Source organism: Somniosus microcephalus, chromosome 2 (genome assembly GCF_052327205.1).
Source record: "Somniosus microcephalus isolate GS21.2 chromosome 2, FLI_Smic_1.0, whole genome shotgun sequence".
NCBI classification, from domain to species: Eukaryota; Metazoa; Chordata; class Chondrichthyes; order Squaliformes; family Somniosidae; genus Somniosus; species Somniosus microcephalus.
In genome coordinates this window covers 71,356,104-71,373,006 of record NC_140988.1, presented here as the reverse complement: position 1 = coordinate 71,373,006, position 16,903 = coordinate 71,356,104, and positions in this window count along the sequence as shown.

Here is a 16,903-nt window from a genome sequence, read left to right as displayed (position 1 = left end):
ATCAACCTGAAACGTTAACTCTGTTTCTCTCCACAGATGTTGCCTGACCTGCAGAGTATGTCCAGCAATATTTGTTTTTATTACACAGCTGGTTGAAAGTGTTTGTTTTAGATCTACAGTAATTACCTAAAATCATATAAAATAAATACAATAAAAAATTCTGTTTTTGTCACAGGCACTATCTCCTCCTCTAAGGCTGTTACAAAATCTGAAAAGTCATAGAGGGATTTCCAAGTCATTTGTAATTATGAATACAATGTATATTACTATAAAATTCATTAAATCATGATTTATTATATGTATGCAACAAGCCCTTATCTTAATGCCCTGTATTATTCCCAATTTGTTGTGCCAAAGTAGTAACGTAAGTTGTTCTTTGTCTTCTGAAATATTGCAGCTGAAATTCTTCAGGGATTCTACCAGTCACCTGCAATGATAACAGACCGGTAAGTTTCCCATCCCCGGAAAATGGAGAACTAGTTGCACCTGGTCTCCGTCCTTTCTGGGACTTTTCTCATTGCCTTGTAAGAGGCGGAACCTCTGAAGCTGGGATGATGGCTCAGTCGGGACCTAGCTAATCAGTGGAATACAATGGTGAGGCATAGCGGCCTCCACATAGGTGGATGTGTACCTCACTGGTGGAGCCCAGCATCCTGGACCCATGAAGAAAGCTACAATTTTTTTTTTTAAGTGTTGGCGGCCCTGGAGTTTCCTGCCACCATGGGCAGGGGGATACCGGAAATGAGTGGAGAGTGGCGCTTGCACCTGCCTGTTCAATGCCAGTTAGATGCCCTCCCACTGACTCTTCAAACTCTGGCACTGGAGGTGCAGTGGCCACGATCATGGCGTAACCACCAGATTCAGCCCCAGTGTTACTACAGGTACATCAAAAACCCATACAGACTCCAAGTATAGTTGCATAAACTGAATATCATGACTTCTTGGATGTGTCCACCACTGAGTCGATGCTGGAGACCATTACAATTTTAGATCACAATGAAGACATCACTGATATATTACATAGAATTTTACAGCACAGAAACAGATCTTTCGGCCAACAGGTCTGTGCTGGCGTTATGCTCTACATGAGACTCCTCCCACCTTACTTCATCTCACCCTATCAACATATCTTTCTATTCCTTTCTCTCTCGTACTTATCTAGCTTCCCCTCAAATGTATCTATACTATTTGCCTCAGTTACTCTGTGTGGTAGCGAGTTCCACATTCTCACCACTCTGAGTAAAGAAGTTTCTCCTGAATTCCTTAGTGGATTTATAAATGACTATTTTATATTTATGGCCCCTAGCTTTGGATTCCCTCACAAATGAAAATATCTTCTCTACGTCAACCTTATCAAACCCCTTCATACATTTAAAGACATCTATCAAGCTTCTCTTTTCTAGAGAAAAAAGCCCCAGCTTATTCAGTCTTTCCTGATAGTTATACCTGCTCAGTTCTGGTATCATTTTTGTAACTTTTTTTTGTACTTTCATTGGTACTTCTATATCCTTTTTGTAATATGGAGACCAGAACTGTGCAGAGTACTTCTAGTGTAGCCTAACAAAGTTTAACATAACTTCTCTGCTTTTGAATTCAATTCCTCTATAAGTGAAACCCTCTTTCTCTCTCTCTCTCTTAGGCAGTCCCTCGGAACCGAGGATGACTTGCTTCCACATTAAAAATGAGTTCTCAGGTGACTGATGAGTCCAATGCGGGACCTACAATCTCTGTCACATGTGGGGCAGACAGTGGTTGAAGGGGCAGGTGGGTGAGGTGCTTGGGTTGACGTGCGCTCCTTGCGCTGCCTGCGCTTGGCTTCCACTTGCTCCCGGCGAAGAGACTTGAGGTGTTCGGCACCTTCCCGGATGCTTCTCCTCCACTTTGTGTGGTCTTGGGCCAGGTGTTGGTGGGGATGTTACACTTTTTCAAGGAGGCTTTGAGGGTGTCCTTGAAGCGTTTCCTCTGCCCACCTGGGGCTCTCTTGCCGTGTCGGAGCTCCGAGTAGAGCGCTTGTTTTGGGATGAAACCCAATGCTTTGCTAACCTGCGTTGCAACATTTAATGATTTTGGGATCTGTACCCCTAGATCCCTTTGCACCTCTATCCCATTTAGATTCTTATTATCCGAGGACTATGTGGCTTCCTTATTCCTCCTACCAAAATGCACCACCTCACATTTATCTATATTGTTATTTGTTTGTCCTTTACATGCTTATTTACAGATATAGATGCCAACAACTTTTACCCAGTGAAAATGCACATAGTATCTGGGTTCCAGACAAACAAGTGCCCTACCAGTCAATAGGAGCACTTTTCATGGAGCCTTTTCTGAGTTCTGTAGTTCAATTTCGAGGGCCACAATAGCTTGAGAGACCAGGTTCTAGCCCTTCCATACCCCATTCTCACACAAGGAGAAAACTGGAATAAACTATTTATCTGTTGCATGAAGCAGTGTGAAATTTGGGAACACTCATGAAAATAGGGTTTCAAAGACCAACGAGATAAAAGGGTGCTCCGTGCCAGAGAATATTCTGTACGTATGTAGATTGTGTCTCGTCACATCCAATCATCTTGTATTAATGCATATTATTAGATAACTAGGTTAGATCCAGCAAGCAGTTTTCCCATTTAACTTGCTCACTAAATTCCAACTTGTCTAAAACTCTTCACTTGCATATTTCACAGAATCACAGAATCACAGAAACCCCACAGTGCAGATAGAGGCCATTTCGGCCCATCGAGCCTGCACCGACACATATCCCACCCGATCCCCGTAACCCCTACACCAACACATATCCCACCCTATCCCCGTAACCCCACGTATTTAATCCCCCTAACACTAAGGGTCAATTTATCATAGTCAATCATCCTAACCCGCACATCTTTGGACTGTCCTCAATTACAAATCTCACTCTTTCAGCCCATATCCTTCAATCTTTAACACTGACCTTCTGTGCATCTGCCAATCTCTGCTCCACTATCAGTAGTGCTGCCTTCAACCTAGTTCTCTGGAGCTCCCTCCATTCTCAACCTGGCTACTGCTCTCTCCAGATTTAGACGCTTCCTTAAAACCTATCACTTTGACTATGCGTTCCGTCATCTCTCCTCACTCTTCTACTCTCTTCACTCTTCTACTACGGCTCAGTGTCCATTTCTCCTCTGTTTAGCACCTTGGGATGTTTAGTAGTTAAAGGTAACAGAAATTCGGGTCAGGGGTTTCTCGCAGGTGCAAGCCCCCGATCTGCACTTATCTTGCACGCCGGCCGTTGTGCTGTGGGCTCCCGTGGAATTCCGATCCGGGGCCTGGTCCAGCTGCCAGCACGCAGTGCTTGCGTATCCCAGGGGCGCAGTTAGTTTGATGCGTCCCCTGGGATCACGTGGGCCATGGGCAGCCAATCGGAGCAGGGAATGCTCCATTCATAAGTCTGACAGGAAGTGCTGTCAAGACTTATAAATACTATGGCCCCAAAATAGCACTAAACCTTCAAATAATTTTTTTTTTAAATCACATTTTTTAAATAAACTATAAATTACATGAAAACTATTTTAAACAATAATTTAAATTTTTGAAAAAAATAATTTTATATTCTAACGGGGCTAAAAATGAACTTACCTTGCTTTAAAGTATTTAAAAATAATAAACCTGTGGAAAAAATGTTTTAATTTTTATTAATTCACCACTTACCTCGTAAAAGCAGGCCTTATGCCTGTTTTTTACATTTCTAAATTCTGCAGGCTTACGTTCCCCGAGAAATCTGTAAAAAAAAACTAAGTTTGATGCGCACGCGCAGCCTCCCCCGCGCACGTGTTCGACCTCTGAACCTCTTCATTCAGAGGAACGGAAGTGCCGGTTTCCCATGCATGCGCAATGCATGCAGGAAACCGGCACTTCCATCGAGCCTACAGGTGAGTACCCCATGCGTACTCACCCGTGGAGACCCGAATTATTGGGCCGATACCTCAATGCAGTTTGTTCTTGTAACATGTAAAAAATTGATCACAGTGAAGTCAAGCACACATTATGTGAATATTTTGTGTGCGAAAATTTTGGGCCAAACCTTGCTGAAGTGGGGGCATCTTGTGGTGTACGCAGTTCAATTTTTTCCTGCACCCTTCAGCTTGAAAAAATTTGGACAATTAATGTGCAAATCCAGCAAGTTCTTATAAATAATGGGGAGGCTAAAGGTGAGATGCCGTTTGTGTGAAGAAAACAGTGCAGCAGCGTAAATTAACGAGCAAGTTCTGGAGATTCACAAATCATGGTGTATCTCTTAACCTCCTGAGCTTGCTGGCCAATTTTTGCATTAATAACAGGGTGAGTCATAGAAATTTAGGGCACAGAAGGAAGCCATTTGGTCCATTGTGTCTGTGCCGGCCAAAAAAGAACTATCCAGCTTAATCCCACTTTCCAGCTCTTGGTCCATAGCCTTGTAGGTTACGGCACTTCAAGTGCATATTCAAGTACTTTTTAAATTTGTGAACATTTCTGCCTCTACCACCCTTTCAGGCAGTGTGTTCCAGTCCCCCACCACCCTCTGGGTAAAAAAAAGTTCTCCTCAACTCGCCTCTAATCCTTCTACCAATTACTTTAAATCTATGCCCCCTAGTTATCGACCTCTCTGCTAAGGGAAATACATCCTTCCTATCCACTCCATCTAAGCCCCTCATAATTTTATACACCTCAATCTTGTCTCCCCTCAGCTTCCTCTGTTCCAAAGAAAACAACCCCAGCCCATCGAATCTTTCCTCATAGGTAAAATTCTCCAGTCCTGGCAACATCCTCGTAAATCTCCTCTATACCATTTTTCCTGTAATGTGGCAACCAGAACTGTATGCAGTACTCCAGCTGTGGTCTAACTAGTGTTTTGTACAGTTCACTCCAAGATCCCTCTGTTCCTCTACACTTCTCTGTATCCTACCATTTATTGTGTATTCCCTTGCCTTGTTAGCCCTCTTCAAATGCATTGCCTCACACTTCTCTGGATTGAATTCCATTTGTCACTTTTCTGCCCACCTGACCAATCCATTGATTTCTTCTTGCGTTCTTCCTCACTATCAACCACATACCAATTTTTGGATCGTCTGCAAACTTCTTAATCATACCCACTAGGTTGAAGTCTAAAGCAAGGGCCCTAGTACTGAGCCCTGCAGAACCCCACTGGAAACAGCCTTCCAGTCAAAAAAACAACCATCGATCATTACGTTTTGCTTCCTGCCACTGAGCCAATTTTGGTTCCAACTTGTCACTTTCCCTTGGATCCCATGGGCTTTTATTTTTCTGACCAGTCTGCCATGTGGGACCTTGTCAAATGCCTTGCTAAAATCCAAGTAGACTGCATCAAACACGCTATCCTCATCGACCCTCCTCGTTACCTCCTCAAAAAATTCAATCAAATTAGTCAAACATGACCTTCCCTTTACAAATCCATGCTGACTACCCTTGATTAAGCTGTGCCTTTCTAAGTTTAGTCGTTAACATACCATTATTTTCAGAGCAAGGTGTGGCCCAATATTTTTTTACCTCTGTGAATGCTTGTTTAGAAAGTTATATTTATCACTTCTGTGTCCAGTGTCTATTTTTATAGCCAACCAGTACTTTATTTGAATTCCATATATTGTTTGGATATTTGCAGAAACATGTGGGGAGACATTGAAGCCTTTACCCGCCAGCTGGTGGCAGATTCATCAGCACAGGCTATTTTGGAGCTGCTGGCAACGCTGCCGGTAAAAACTAGTGCCAGGGAGATTTAAATGAAAGAGATTGTGATGTCAGTGAGTGTGTAACACTCACTTGAAGCTTGATCTCCAACATTGCATTTAATCATTGTACATACCGTCAGCGCAGAACAACGACAGGGAGAGCTGGCGTCTACCAGCAGGAAGCAGGCTGCAGCAGTGATATTTAAAGGCACCATCACCAATCAGTTGCACCTGACATGGTTCATTTTCAGTGGCTGTTTGCTACTTCCTGCAACTGAAGCAGCTCTTTTTAGTTATGTCATGGCTTTTGGTAACAGGGACTGTTGCTTCAAGTGCAGAAGTCCCTCATTATTTTTTAAAGTCTTCTGCTCACAACACTTGCTTACAGTCATGGGGGCTGTGCTGCCTTTCTTTAGGAATTTATGTTAGTTTTCCAGTTAATTCAGGGGTTTGAGTAATTTGGGTCGATTTCCATTGTGTGCCACCACCTAGTGGATATTTGGTACCTAGCAAGTGCGGTAAAGCACAGTAAAGTGCAGTAAAGCGCAGTAAAGTGCAGTAAAGCACAGTAAAGTACAGTAAAGTAAACTACTGTATATCACAGACCTGCAGCCACACATGGTCTGGGAAGTTATATTCTTGTCACACTCCAGCCTTGGACACTATTTGTCTGTAAGTACTTGAGAATGTTATAGATGATTAATGTACACTATATTTTGCAGAAAATGTTTAGTTTGTAACTTTTCTCTGTAAGCAAACTTACACAGCTAGCCGTGAAGTGCTCGCTCTCTGTCTAGCTGGTTAACTTGTAGCTGTATTTTGATGCACTATGTACAGAGCTAATTTAAAGAGAATGCCTTTCAGTTTGCTAAATGTATATTCACAGTAAGCTGTGTTTCCACGTGTTTTGGTAAGTTACATACCAAATGTACTGTGTTGCTCAGGCGTACCTAAATTTGTGTATGCATATCAGTCATGTGCTTGTATACTAATGTGTGCTTCCATTTCTGTATTGTATTTCAATTTCACAATACGAATCTTTCAGTAAAGTTTACAAGAAAAGTCAAGCCTTGAGATTTTTATGGGAAGATATCAAGTTGTTAGCTACCTGTCTAGCTCTGCATAGGAATGCGCTGCAAGGGCAGAATAGTGAAAAGACAACAGCACAGCAGGCTCAAGCACAAGAAGATACCACTCAGCTACCATGAGTCTACGCTCAGGAAGACAATATACCATAGAGGACGTCGACCAGCCAACCGAGAAGCATGAGCCTCTTCGAGCAAATGATGCCAAGTCACAGTCCTCTAAAGCATCCTCTAGATCATCTCGGCAGTCCAGCAGACCGTCATCATCGACAGCTTCTGCAGCCGCCAAAGCACATGCCAAGGCAAAAGCTGCCCAGGCTAAATTGTCCTTCACTGAAAAAGAAGCTAGTGTGATGAAGCAGAGAGCTGACCTCGACGCCAGTCTCCACATTCTCCAAAGCCAGAGAGCTGCCGCTGCCGCTGAAGCTGAAGCTGCAGCTTATGAAGAAGGTGAGGAGAATGAAGGCGGGGAGCACAGCCATGAACCATATGTTCCAGAACAGCCCCTCAGTCCAGTGCAACGTACAAGTGAGTATGTCCAACAACACTCCAAATTGTTCTTCAAGGAAACATCCAGGTATCTCGACGCAGAACCAGCTACTCACCACAGTAACAAACAGCCTGTTTTCGGAGACACTGAGCTTAAAAGCGAAGAAATAAGTAAGACTTACCTGCAGAGACCTCCACAGCACTCGGCCAATCCAGCCAAGCAGTCCTCACCCGAGCCACAAGGTGCACAAGACCTCGCTAGGTACCTCATCCGCTGAGAATTGTTAAGTTCAGGTCTTCTAGAATTTGATGACTGTCCTGAAAATTATTGGTCATGGAAAGCATCCTTCCTGAGTACCACCAAGGACTTGAATCTGTCAGCCAGAGAAGAACTAGATTTGATGACAAAGTGGCTCGGAGCTGAGTCGTCAGAACAGGCGAGGAGAATTCGCTCAGCGCACGTCCGCAATCCCACAGCAGGCCTCAACCTGGTTTGGCAACGTCTCAAAGATTGTTATGGGACACCAGAAGTCATTGAACACGCACTGCTTAAGAAGATTGAGGACTTTCTGAAGCTAACCAACAAAGATAATGTCGAGCTTCGAGAACTGGGTGACATTCTCCTCGAACTGGAGCGTGCTAAGGGAGAAGGTTACTTGACAGGCCTCTCGTATTTGGATACAGCTCGTGGGGTAAACCCAATAGTGGAAAAGCTCCCCTACAACCTTCAAGAGAAATGGATAGATAAGGGATCCAAGTACAAGGAGGACTATGGAGTAGCATTTCCTCCCTTCTCTCTCTTCTCCAGGTTCGTCCAACAACAGGCAAAGGTGAGGAATGATCCAAGTTTCGCTTTCTCCACCTCCAGCAGTCACGCTCCTTCGAGAACAGAGAAACCCACAAGGTACAGCAACAAAGCCTCTGTGAGCGTGCACAAAACAGACGTTCCAGCCGAACCCTCAGTCAACCAATCCAGTTCTGCTGGGAATAAAGTGGATGACCCAGATCGTCAGTGTCCAATACACAAGAAGCCCCACCCACTCAAAAAGTGTCAAAGCTTTAGAGGCAAGCCTATTGATGAGCGCAAATCATACCTGAAAGAGAATCGCATCTGCTTCAGGTGTTGTGGGTCGACTATGCACATGGCAAAAGACTGCAAGGCGACAATCAAGTGCTTCGAGTGCAACAGTGAAAAACACATCGCAGCCCTGCATCCAGGTCCTCCTCCTTCGACCACCGAGAGTGCTGCGGTTGACAAAGAGGATAGCGGGGAGCAAAGCGAAAGCGCATCTTCTTCAGCCACCTCCAAGTGTACAGAGGTTTGTGGAAATGCAAGCAGCCCACGCTCATGCTCCAAAATCTGCTTGGTTAAAGCATATCCTGCAGGGAGAAAGGAGAAGGCAATCAAGATGTACGCAGTGCTTGATGAGCAAAGTAACAAGTCTCTAGCAAAGACAGAATTCTTCAATCTCTTTGAAGTCAAGGCCAGCGCAGCTCCGTACACGCTGAAAACCTGTTCAGGGACAACAGAGACTACGGGTAGGAGAGTTGGCAACTTCATGATTGAGTCCATGGATGGGAAACTACAGCTTCCCCTCCCCACCTTAATTGAGTGTGACATGATGCCAGATGATAGGACGGAAATTCCCTCCCCAGAGGTCGCACGCCATCAGCCCCACCTACAGCCAGTTGCAAACAAGATTCCAGCTGTGGACCTGGACGCTCCAATCCTCCTGCTTTTGGGAAGAGACATCTTAAGGGAGCACAAGGTGCGTGAGCAAATCAACGGGCCCCACAATGCTCCTTATGCACAGCGGCTTGACCTGGGATGGGTCCTCGTGGGTGGAGTTTGCCTGGGAACAGTCCACAAACCAACGGATGTCAACGTATATAAAGCAAACTTGTTGCACAACGGTTGCACATCCTTTCTCAGCCCATGCCCAAACAGGATCCAGGTAAAGGAAGACTACGATGGCATGACGCAGCATCATAGGTCAACCTCCTCTGCCTGTGAGGAAGAGGCAGGCCTCACTGTGAGCATAGACAGCCTAGGATGCTCAGTGTTTGAAAGGTCCAAGGATGATGACAAACCAACACTACCCATGGATGACAAAGCTTTCCTAACCATCAGTGCCCTGAGGAGGCTTTTCTCAATCCGTGGTCCAGCCAAACTTCTCCGCTCCGACAAAGGGACTAACTTCGTGGGTGCCTGTAAGGAGTTGGACATCCACACGGATGATACAGCGGTAAGAAGCTACCTCCAAAAGAAAGGATGCACGTGGGTGTTTAACCCCCCGCATTCATCCCACATGGGTGGTTCATGGGAGAGGCTCACAGGTGTTGCCAGGCATATTCTGGATGCTATGCTGCTTCGGACGGGACCCACTCATCTCACACACAACGTCTTGAGCATTCTCATGGCTGAAGTCATGGCAATCATGAATGCAAGACCCCTGGTGCCGGTGTCCACCGACCCAGACATGCCTGCAGTCCTCACCCCAGCGATGCTCCTGACTCAAAAGATGAATGCTATTTCAGCCCCTTCTGGAAACTTTGACATGGCTGAGCTGCACGGGAAGCAGTGGAAGCAAGTCCAGTGTCTTGCAGACACTTTTTGGAAGAGATGGAGAGAAGAGTATTTGTCCACCCTACAGAGCCGTAGGAAATGGACAGAAGACAAGCCAAATGTCAAAGTGTGGAGATGCCGGAGTTGGACTGGGGTGGACAAATGTAAGAAGTCACATGACACCAGGTTATAGTCCAACAGCTTTATTTGAAATCACAAGCTTTCGGAGCGCTGCTCCTTCTTCAGGTGAAGTGGAGAAATGCATAAAGACACAGCTTATATAGTCAGAGAATCATGTCAGATGTTTACAGGTAACCTTTCCAACTGCCATTTATCACACCTCGGCAGAGAGATAATCACAGCAGTCAAAGGTGTGAATGGTGTCCAAACAGGTCAGTCAGGGAAACATTACATCAAAGAACAATGAGGTGGGGTCACAAGGGGTCAAATATTGCAGATGCTGGGGTCTGTATGAAAAACAAAAAAACAGACAAAAAACATTTTTTTTGGCTGGAAATCACAGCAGGTCCGGCCGCATCTGTGAAGAGAGAACAAGCCAATGTCGACTCGAGTCTGGATGACCCTGCATCAGGTGGGGTTACATGTAGCGTGACATGAACCCAAGATCTCGGTTAAGGCCGTCCTCATGGGTGCGGAACTTGGCTATCAGTTTCTGCTCGACGATTTTGCGTTGTCGTGTGTCTCGAAGGCCACCTTGGAGAATGCTTACCCGAAGATCGGAGGCTGAATGTCCTTGACTGCTGAAGTGTTCCCTGACTGGGAGGGAACACTCCTGCCTGGTGATTGTTGCGCGGTGTCCGTTCATCCGTTGTCGCAGTGTCTGCATGGTCTCGCGACCACGACACGACACAACCCTGCCATAGCAACCTCTGCAAGACATGCCAGATCATCAACACAGATACCATCATCACACGTGAGGACACCACCCACCAGGTACATGGTACATACTCATGTGACTCGGCCAACGTTGTCTACCTCATACGTTGCAGGAAAGGATGCCCCGGAGCATGGTACATCGGCGAGACCATGCAGACACTGCGACAACGGATGAACGGACACCGCGCAACAATCACCAGGCAGGAGTGTTCCCTCCCAGTCGGGGAACACTTCAGCAGTCAAGGACATTCAGCCTCCGATCTTCGGGTAAGCATTCTCCAAGGTGGCCTTCGAGACACACGACAACGCAAAATCGTCGAGCAGAAACTGATAGCCAAGTTCCGCACCCATGAGGACGGCCTTAACCGAGATCTTGGGTTCATGTCACGCTACATGTAACCCCACCTGATGCAGGGTCATCCAGACTCGAGTCGACATTGGCTTGTTCTCTCTACACAGATGCGGCCGGACCTGCTGTGATTTCCAGCCAAAAAAAATGTTTTTTGTCTGTTTTTTTGTTTTTCATACAGACCCCAGCATCTGCAATATTTGACCCCTTGTGACCCCACCTCATTGTTCTTTGATGTAATGTTTCCCTGACTGACCTGTTTGGACACCATTCACACCTTTGACTGCTGTGATTATCTCTCTGCCGAGGTGTGATAAATGGCAGTTGGAAAGGTTACCTGTAAACATCTGACATGATTCTCTGACTATATAAGCTGTGTCTTTATGCATTTCTCCACTTCACCTGAAGAAGGAGCAGCGCTCCGAAAGCTTGTGATTTCAAATAAAGCTGTTGGACTATAACCTGGTGTCGTGTGACTTCTTACAAATGTCAAAGTGGCAGATGTTGTCTTGCTGAAAGACAGCCAAGCACACAGAAATGAATGGCCAGTGGGACTGGTTGTCAAAACTCTGCCGAGCAGGGACAAGAGGGTCCGCAAGGTGGAGGTGAAGATTGTCAAGGAGGGTACTGTCAAAGTGTTTCTGAGGCCAGTCTCAGAGATCATAGTCCTCCTTTCTGAAGAAACCTAGAGAAAGGATTCGGAGTATGTTTGCAGCCAAAGGTCGTTTTCTTTAGGTTTATTTTGTATCTGTAGTGGTACAATGAAATTGTACCAAGCGGGGAGTGTGCTGCCTTTCTTTAGGAATTTATGTTAGTTTTCCAGTTAATTCAGGGATTTGAGTAATTTGGGTCGATTTCCATTGTGTGCCGCCACCTAGTGGATATTTGGTACCTAGCAAGTGCAGTACAGCACAGTAAAGTGCAGTAAAGTGCAGTAAAGTGCAGTAAAGTAAACTACTGTATATCACAGACCTGCAGCCACACATGGTCTGGGAAGTTATATTCTTGTCACGCTCCAGCCTTGGACACTATTTGTCTGTAAGTACTTGAGAATGTTATAGATGATTAGTGTACACTATATTTTGCAGAAAATGTTTAGTTTGTAACTTTTCTCTGTAAGCAAACTTACACAGCTAGCCATGAAGTGCTCGCTCTCTGTCTAGCTGGTTAACTTGTAGCTGTATTTTGATGCACTATGTACAGGGCTAATTTAAAGAGAATGCCTTTCAGTTTGCTAAATGTATATTCACAGTAAGCTGTGTTTCCACGTGTTTTGGTAAGTTACATGCCAAATGTACTGTGTTGCTCAGGCGTACCTAAATTTGTGTATGCATATCAGTTATCTGCTTGTATACTAATGTGTGGTTCCATTTCTGTATTGTATTTCAATTTCACAATAAGAATCTTTCAGTAAAGTTTACAAGAAAAGTCAAGCCTTGTGATTTTTATGGGAAGATATCAAGTTGTTAGCTACCTGTCTAGCTCTGCATAGAAACGCGCTGCAAGGGCAGAATAGGGGCTGTACTGGCAGTCTACCTCGCCCTCCCGGATCTACAGCAGAGGGAGCGGAGGCAGCGAGGAAGGCGGGAACCTGCACGCAAAGGCAGGAGGAGGAGGAGCATGAGGGCTCTCCACAGGAGACCTTACCCACCTAGGTTCTTCTAACAGCATATCTCCTACCTTCAATTAAGCCAGGAGCAGTGTCTTAGGAGGCTACACATCAGCAAGTATGTGGTCACAGAACTCTGCCATCTCCTGCAACCAGACCTGCAGCCTGAGAGCAGGGAGAACACTGTTCTTCCAGTGGCAGTCAAGGTCACCATGGCACACCACATCCCCATCATACCATCCCAGTGTCACGGAATATCACATCGCTCTCCTGGGCACAAAGCTGAAATGAGACACAGCACAAAAGATTCCAAACACAATTATTACATTTTTCAATAATCACAAGATTCATATTTACAATTATACTATTAACTAATCACCCTGGTGCAATCCCTTAGGGTGCAATTTTCCTGCAGTTGTGGGGAATTGTCGGGCTCCCCGAATGTCGGGGTTCCCACACGAATCTAAATGGGTCTGCCAGATTGATGCAATTTTCCCTGAATTGGCCAATTCATTTCCAGCGTGTGGGAACCCTTGCTAATTGACTATTTCCAGTCAGAAAGTCGCACAGTATGATGTCATCATTCGTCGTGCTTTTAAGGTCCACAGCAAGCATTGCTTCCTCTGCAGGCATCCAAATGAACCATACAGGATGGCAGAGGAGCCTACAGCAGCTTTGGCCAGTGCCAGACCCTGAGCTGCCTCCAAATTCGACGAGGCTTCACTGCAGGCATTATTGGATGGGGTTAGGGCCCACAGGGTGTAAGATTCGCAAAATTCCCACATTCCCCCAAGGTTATTAATAAGGGGGACCCTGCATGGACATTTTTAAAAAGGGTACCCAAAGATGGCATCCGTACCTCGTGTCCAAAAGCCTGCAAGATTTTTAAAAGCTTGGACTCTGTGGCAGCACAAGCAGCTTTTGGGGAAATCGAAACCAAAAATGCAGTTTCTGTAAAATAGGACTTTGTGTTTTGGAAAACAGACAGCAAACATTGAATATGCATTAAGCCAGATCGTAGACAGATCAAAACCAGTTAGGCCTATACTGAGGCCATCAAGTTGTTGTATAAATAATCAGAAACAGCTTATGGAAGCCATCAAGGCTGGCCAGGCCGATTAGAATGCATTAATAACAATACAGTCCGGACATCAGGCCATTAGGTGCGATAAACGGCCATCTAAATCCAGTTAACTTAGATTACTATAATCATTTAAAACAGCCCGTCTAAATTAAAACAATGAACTAACCTGATTTGGCGCGCAGATAAGGGGCTATCGAGAGGAGTATAACTGCAGGCCCTGGGTAGCAATCTCGCTCTGCTCTCTTGGCTCTTGGCTCTGGTCTCTCGACTCTTTTCGGGCTTGGGGCTGGCGCCGCTCGCACTCGTGCCCTGGCCTCGTGGCGGGTTCTCTCCTCGCTCCCCGTAGCAGAGTTTCAACAACTAAGGACACCATACCAATTGCAGGGGAGGGGAACGAGACCCGAGCCCCCAGTCATCCAGGACACCCACGCCGCAAAGAGGGGCGAGACGAAACTGAGTGGGCAGCCCAGGGCTTGGATAGTAACCGAACGAGATGAGACAAATCGAGACGAAGAGTAAGGCAGACCCGACAAAGAGCAGAGAAGGGCAGCACGGTGGCATAGTGGTTAGCACTGTTGCCTCACAGCGCCAGGGACCCGGGTTCGAATCCGGCCTCGGGTAACTGTCTGTGTGGAGTTTGCACATTCTCCCCGTGTTTGCGTGGGTTTCCTCCGGGTGCTCCGGTTTCCTCCCACAGTCCAAAGATGTGCGGGTTAGGTTGATTGGCTATGATAAATTGACCCTTAGTGTTAGGGGGATTAAATACGTGGGGTTACGGGGATCGGGTGGGACATGTGTCGGTGCAGGCTCGATGGTCCGAAATGGCCTCTATCTGCACTGTGGGGTTTCTGTGTGTGTCTGTGTGTGTGAAGACGTATTAATTAAAAACCCGAGCATCGAGTTATAAGCTGTCGCTCGGGGAAGAAAGTATCTGAGGACAGTGAGACGAAGTTGGTTGGGCGAACCCTGCAACTAAGTTGGTGCTTGGGGACAAGCCTCTCGTTGAACATTACGAATAAATGCAGGTGCCCACGCCATGATGAATATGTTGGCGTTCGAAGGATGGGTAGTAAAATCTAAGCAGTAAAAAAAACTGCTAATCATCTCATTGACGTAACGTTACCGCCGGCGACCGCCCGAGGGAGAAGAAGAGGAGAACCCATCGCGACGAGTCGACGACAGCAGTGGAGGACAAGAAGGTGTGTCGCAGCAGCAGCTTCAGCACCGCGCCCCTGAAGACCACGTGGCGACGGGGTACCTAAGAGGACAGAAAACCAAACCTCAAAACCTGCTTCTCGTTAACAGTTGGCTTTGCTTTGGATTGGTGAGCATGAATTCTGGCCCCTCATTGCTTAATCTAGTTAGGTGTAGGGGTGGGATAAGGATTAAGGGGATTGCTAAAGTAATTGTTTTTCCCTCGATGTGCCGTGTGTTCCCCATTCCCTGTATAAGTATATAAGTATTTTGTATTGGCCTGTATTTTATACTGGTAATTTTCTCATAAGACTGTTTTAATTTCTGTTTTAATAAAATCTTGGTTTTCTTACATCCAAACCACCTGTCGACTCGAGTCTATCTGTATCGCCGACTGTGCCTAAGTCCGGTGTCTAGAACCCGGGGCGTGGGAGCGATTCGAACCGCTCACCAACAGTCAGGGGCATAACTGACTGGGCGCATGCGCCACACCCGCAACCCCCTACAAGGGGGGTTCTCTTCCCTAGGTCAGGGAGGAAGAGGCCTCCCACTGAGGCCAAGGCTGCATGGATGCAGGTGTCAGCAGATGTCAAATCGCTGGGAGTCATCAGAAGAACCTGGATACAGTGTCGGAAATGATTCCATTACCTTCACCGTAGAGGAAAAGTAAGTATGAAGTTTCCATCACCCTCAAACTGATCCCCATTGACTTTCCCCACCAGCACTCAGCTTTAGCATTCTCTTCCTCCACATCCCACTTCACAGTCACATCCATGCACCCTCTCTCTATGCTCACATTCGCATAACTATTCCACCATGCAGCCCTCACACTCCCTCTCACTCTGATGCTTTGAACACAACTGACAACACACAGGGAGGGCCCTTGGTCTTGCAGCCTCACACCATCTTTACCTCCCTCTAAGTATCTATGCTATGCAATCTCTACACTCACTCCTTCATTCTCACTCAAACTCCACTTGTCTCCCTCATTGCAGGAAAAGAGAGCGCACAACAGGAGAGAGCGAGCCAGGACAGGAGGAGGGCCGCCCTCATTAGCCCACCTGACCCCCTGGGAGGAAGGAGTGCTGGAAATTGTCGGGGCTGATGTGGCTGCGGAAGTTGGGGAAGGAGAGACAGGAGCAGTCCCGCAAGCTGGTGACAGAATAGTTTTCCATCTCTCTCATTGACATAGCATGAGTCGCTGTTATGATTCTGAAGCTACATCATTTGGACTTATGAACATCTGCAAAATCCAATGTGCATGTAACCTTGGCATTACATCTCTAACTCTTTCCTTTACTCCCCCACAGGACCATCCAGAGCCCCCGTCCCCACTGTGGAGGAGGAAGAAGCTGAGCAGCCATACTCCTCAGAGGAAGCTCCAACGTCTGAGGGCGCAGCTTCAGCAGAAGTAAGCGCACCCAACACCAGCGCAGACACTCACACCTCGGGGGGACCTTCGGGACATAGAGTAGTGTTGTTACCTGGTGTTTCACAGCTCACAAGTGAGCATCAGCAGATTGTGGAGACAGGGACAGCATTGGAGTGTCCTCGTTGGAGGGTGCAGGACTCTGCCAGCTCAGCTCAGCTGCATGTCGACCCTCTGCCTCTGGGTTCATCCGCAAGAGAAGAGGTGATGGATCTCTATACACAAATGCAGGAGTCTCTGGCAGGTTTTGTTTCCAGGGTCGCTGCGAGTGTGGCCTGAATGGAGGAGTCCATAGCGACCATGAGCAGAGCCTTAGTGGAGTCATTGGCGCATGAACGCATCACCACGGAAAGGATGGCTACCTCCGTGGTAAGGCTGGCTACCGTAGAGGAGAGGATGGCTACGGCAGAGGAGAGGAGGGCTACGGCCGAGGAGAGGAGGGCTACGGTCGAGGAGAGGAGGGCTACGGCCATGGAGGAGCTTAGTCGCCAGGGTATGGAAA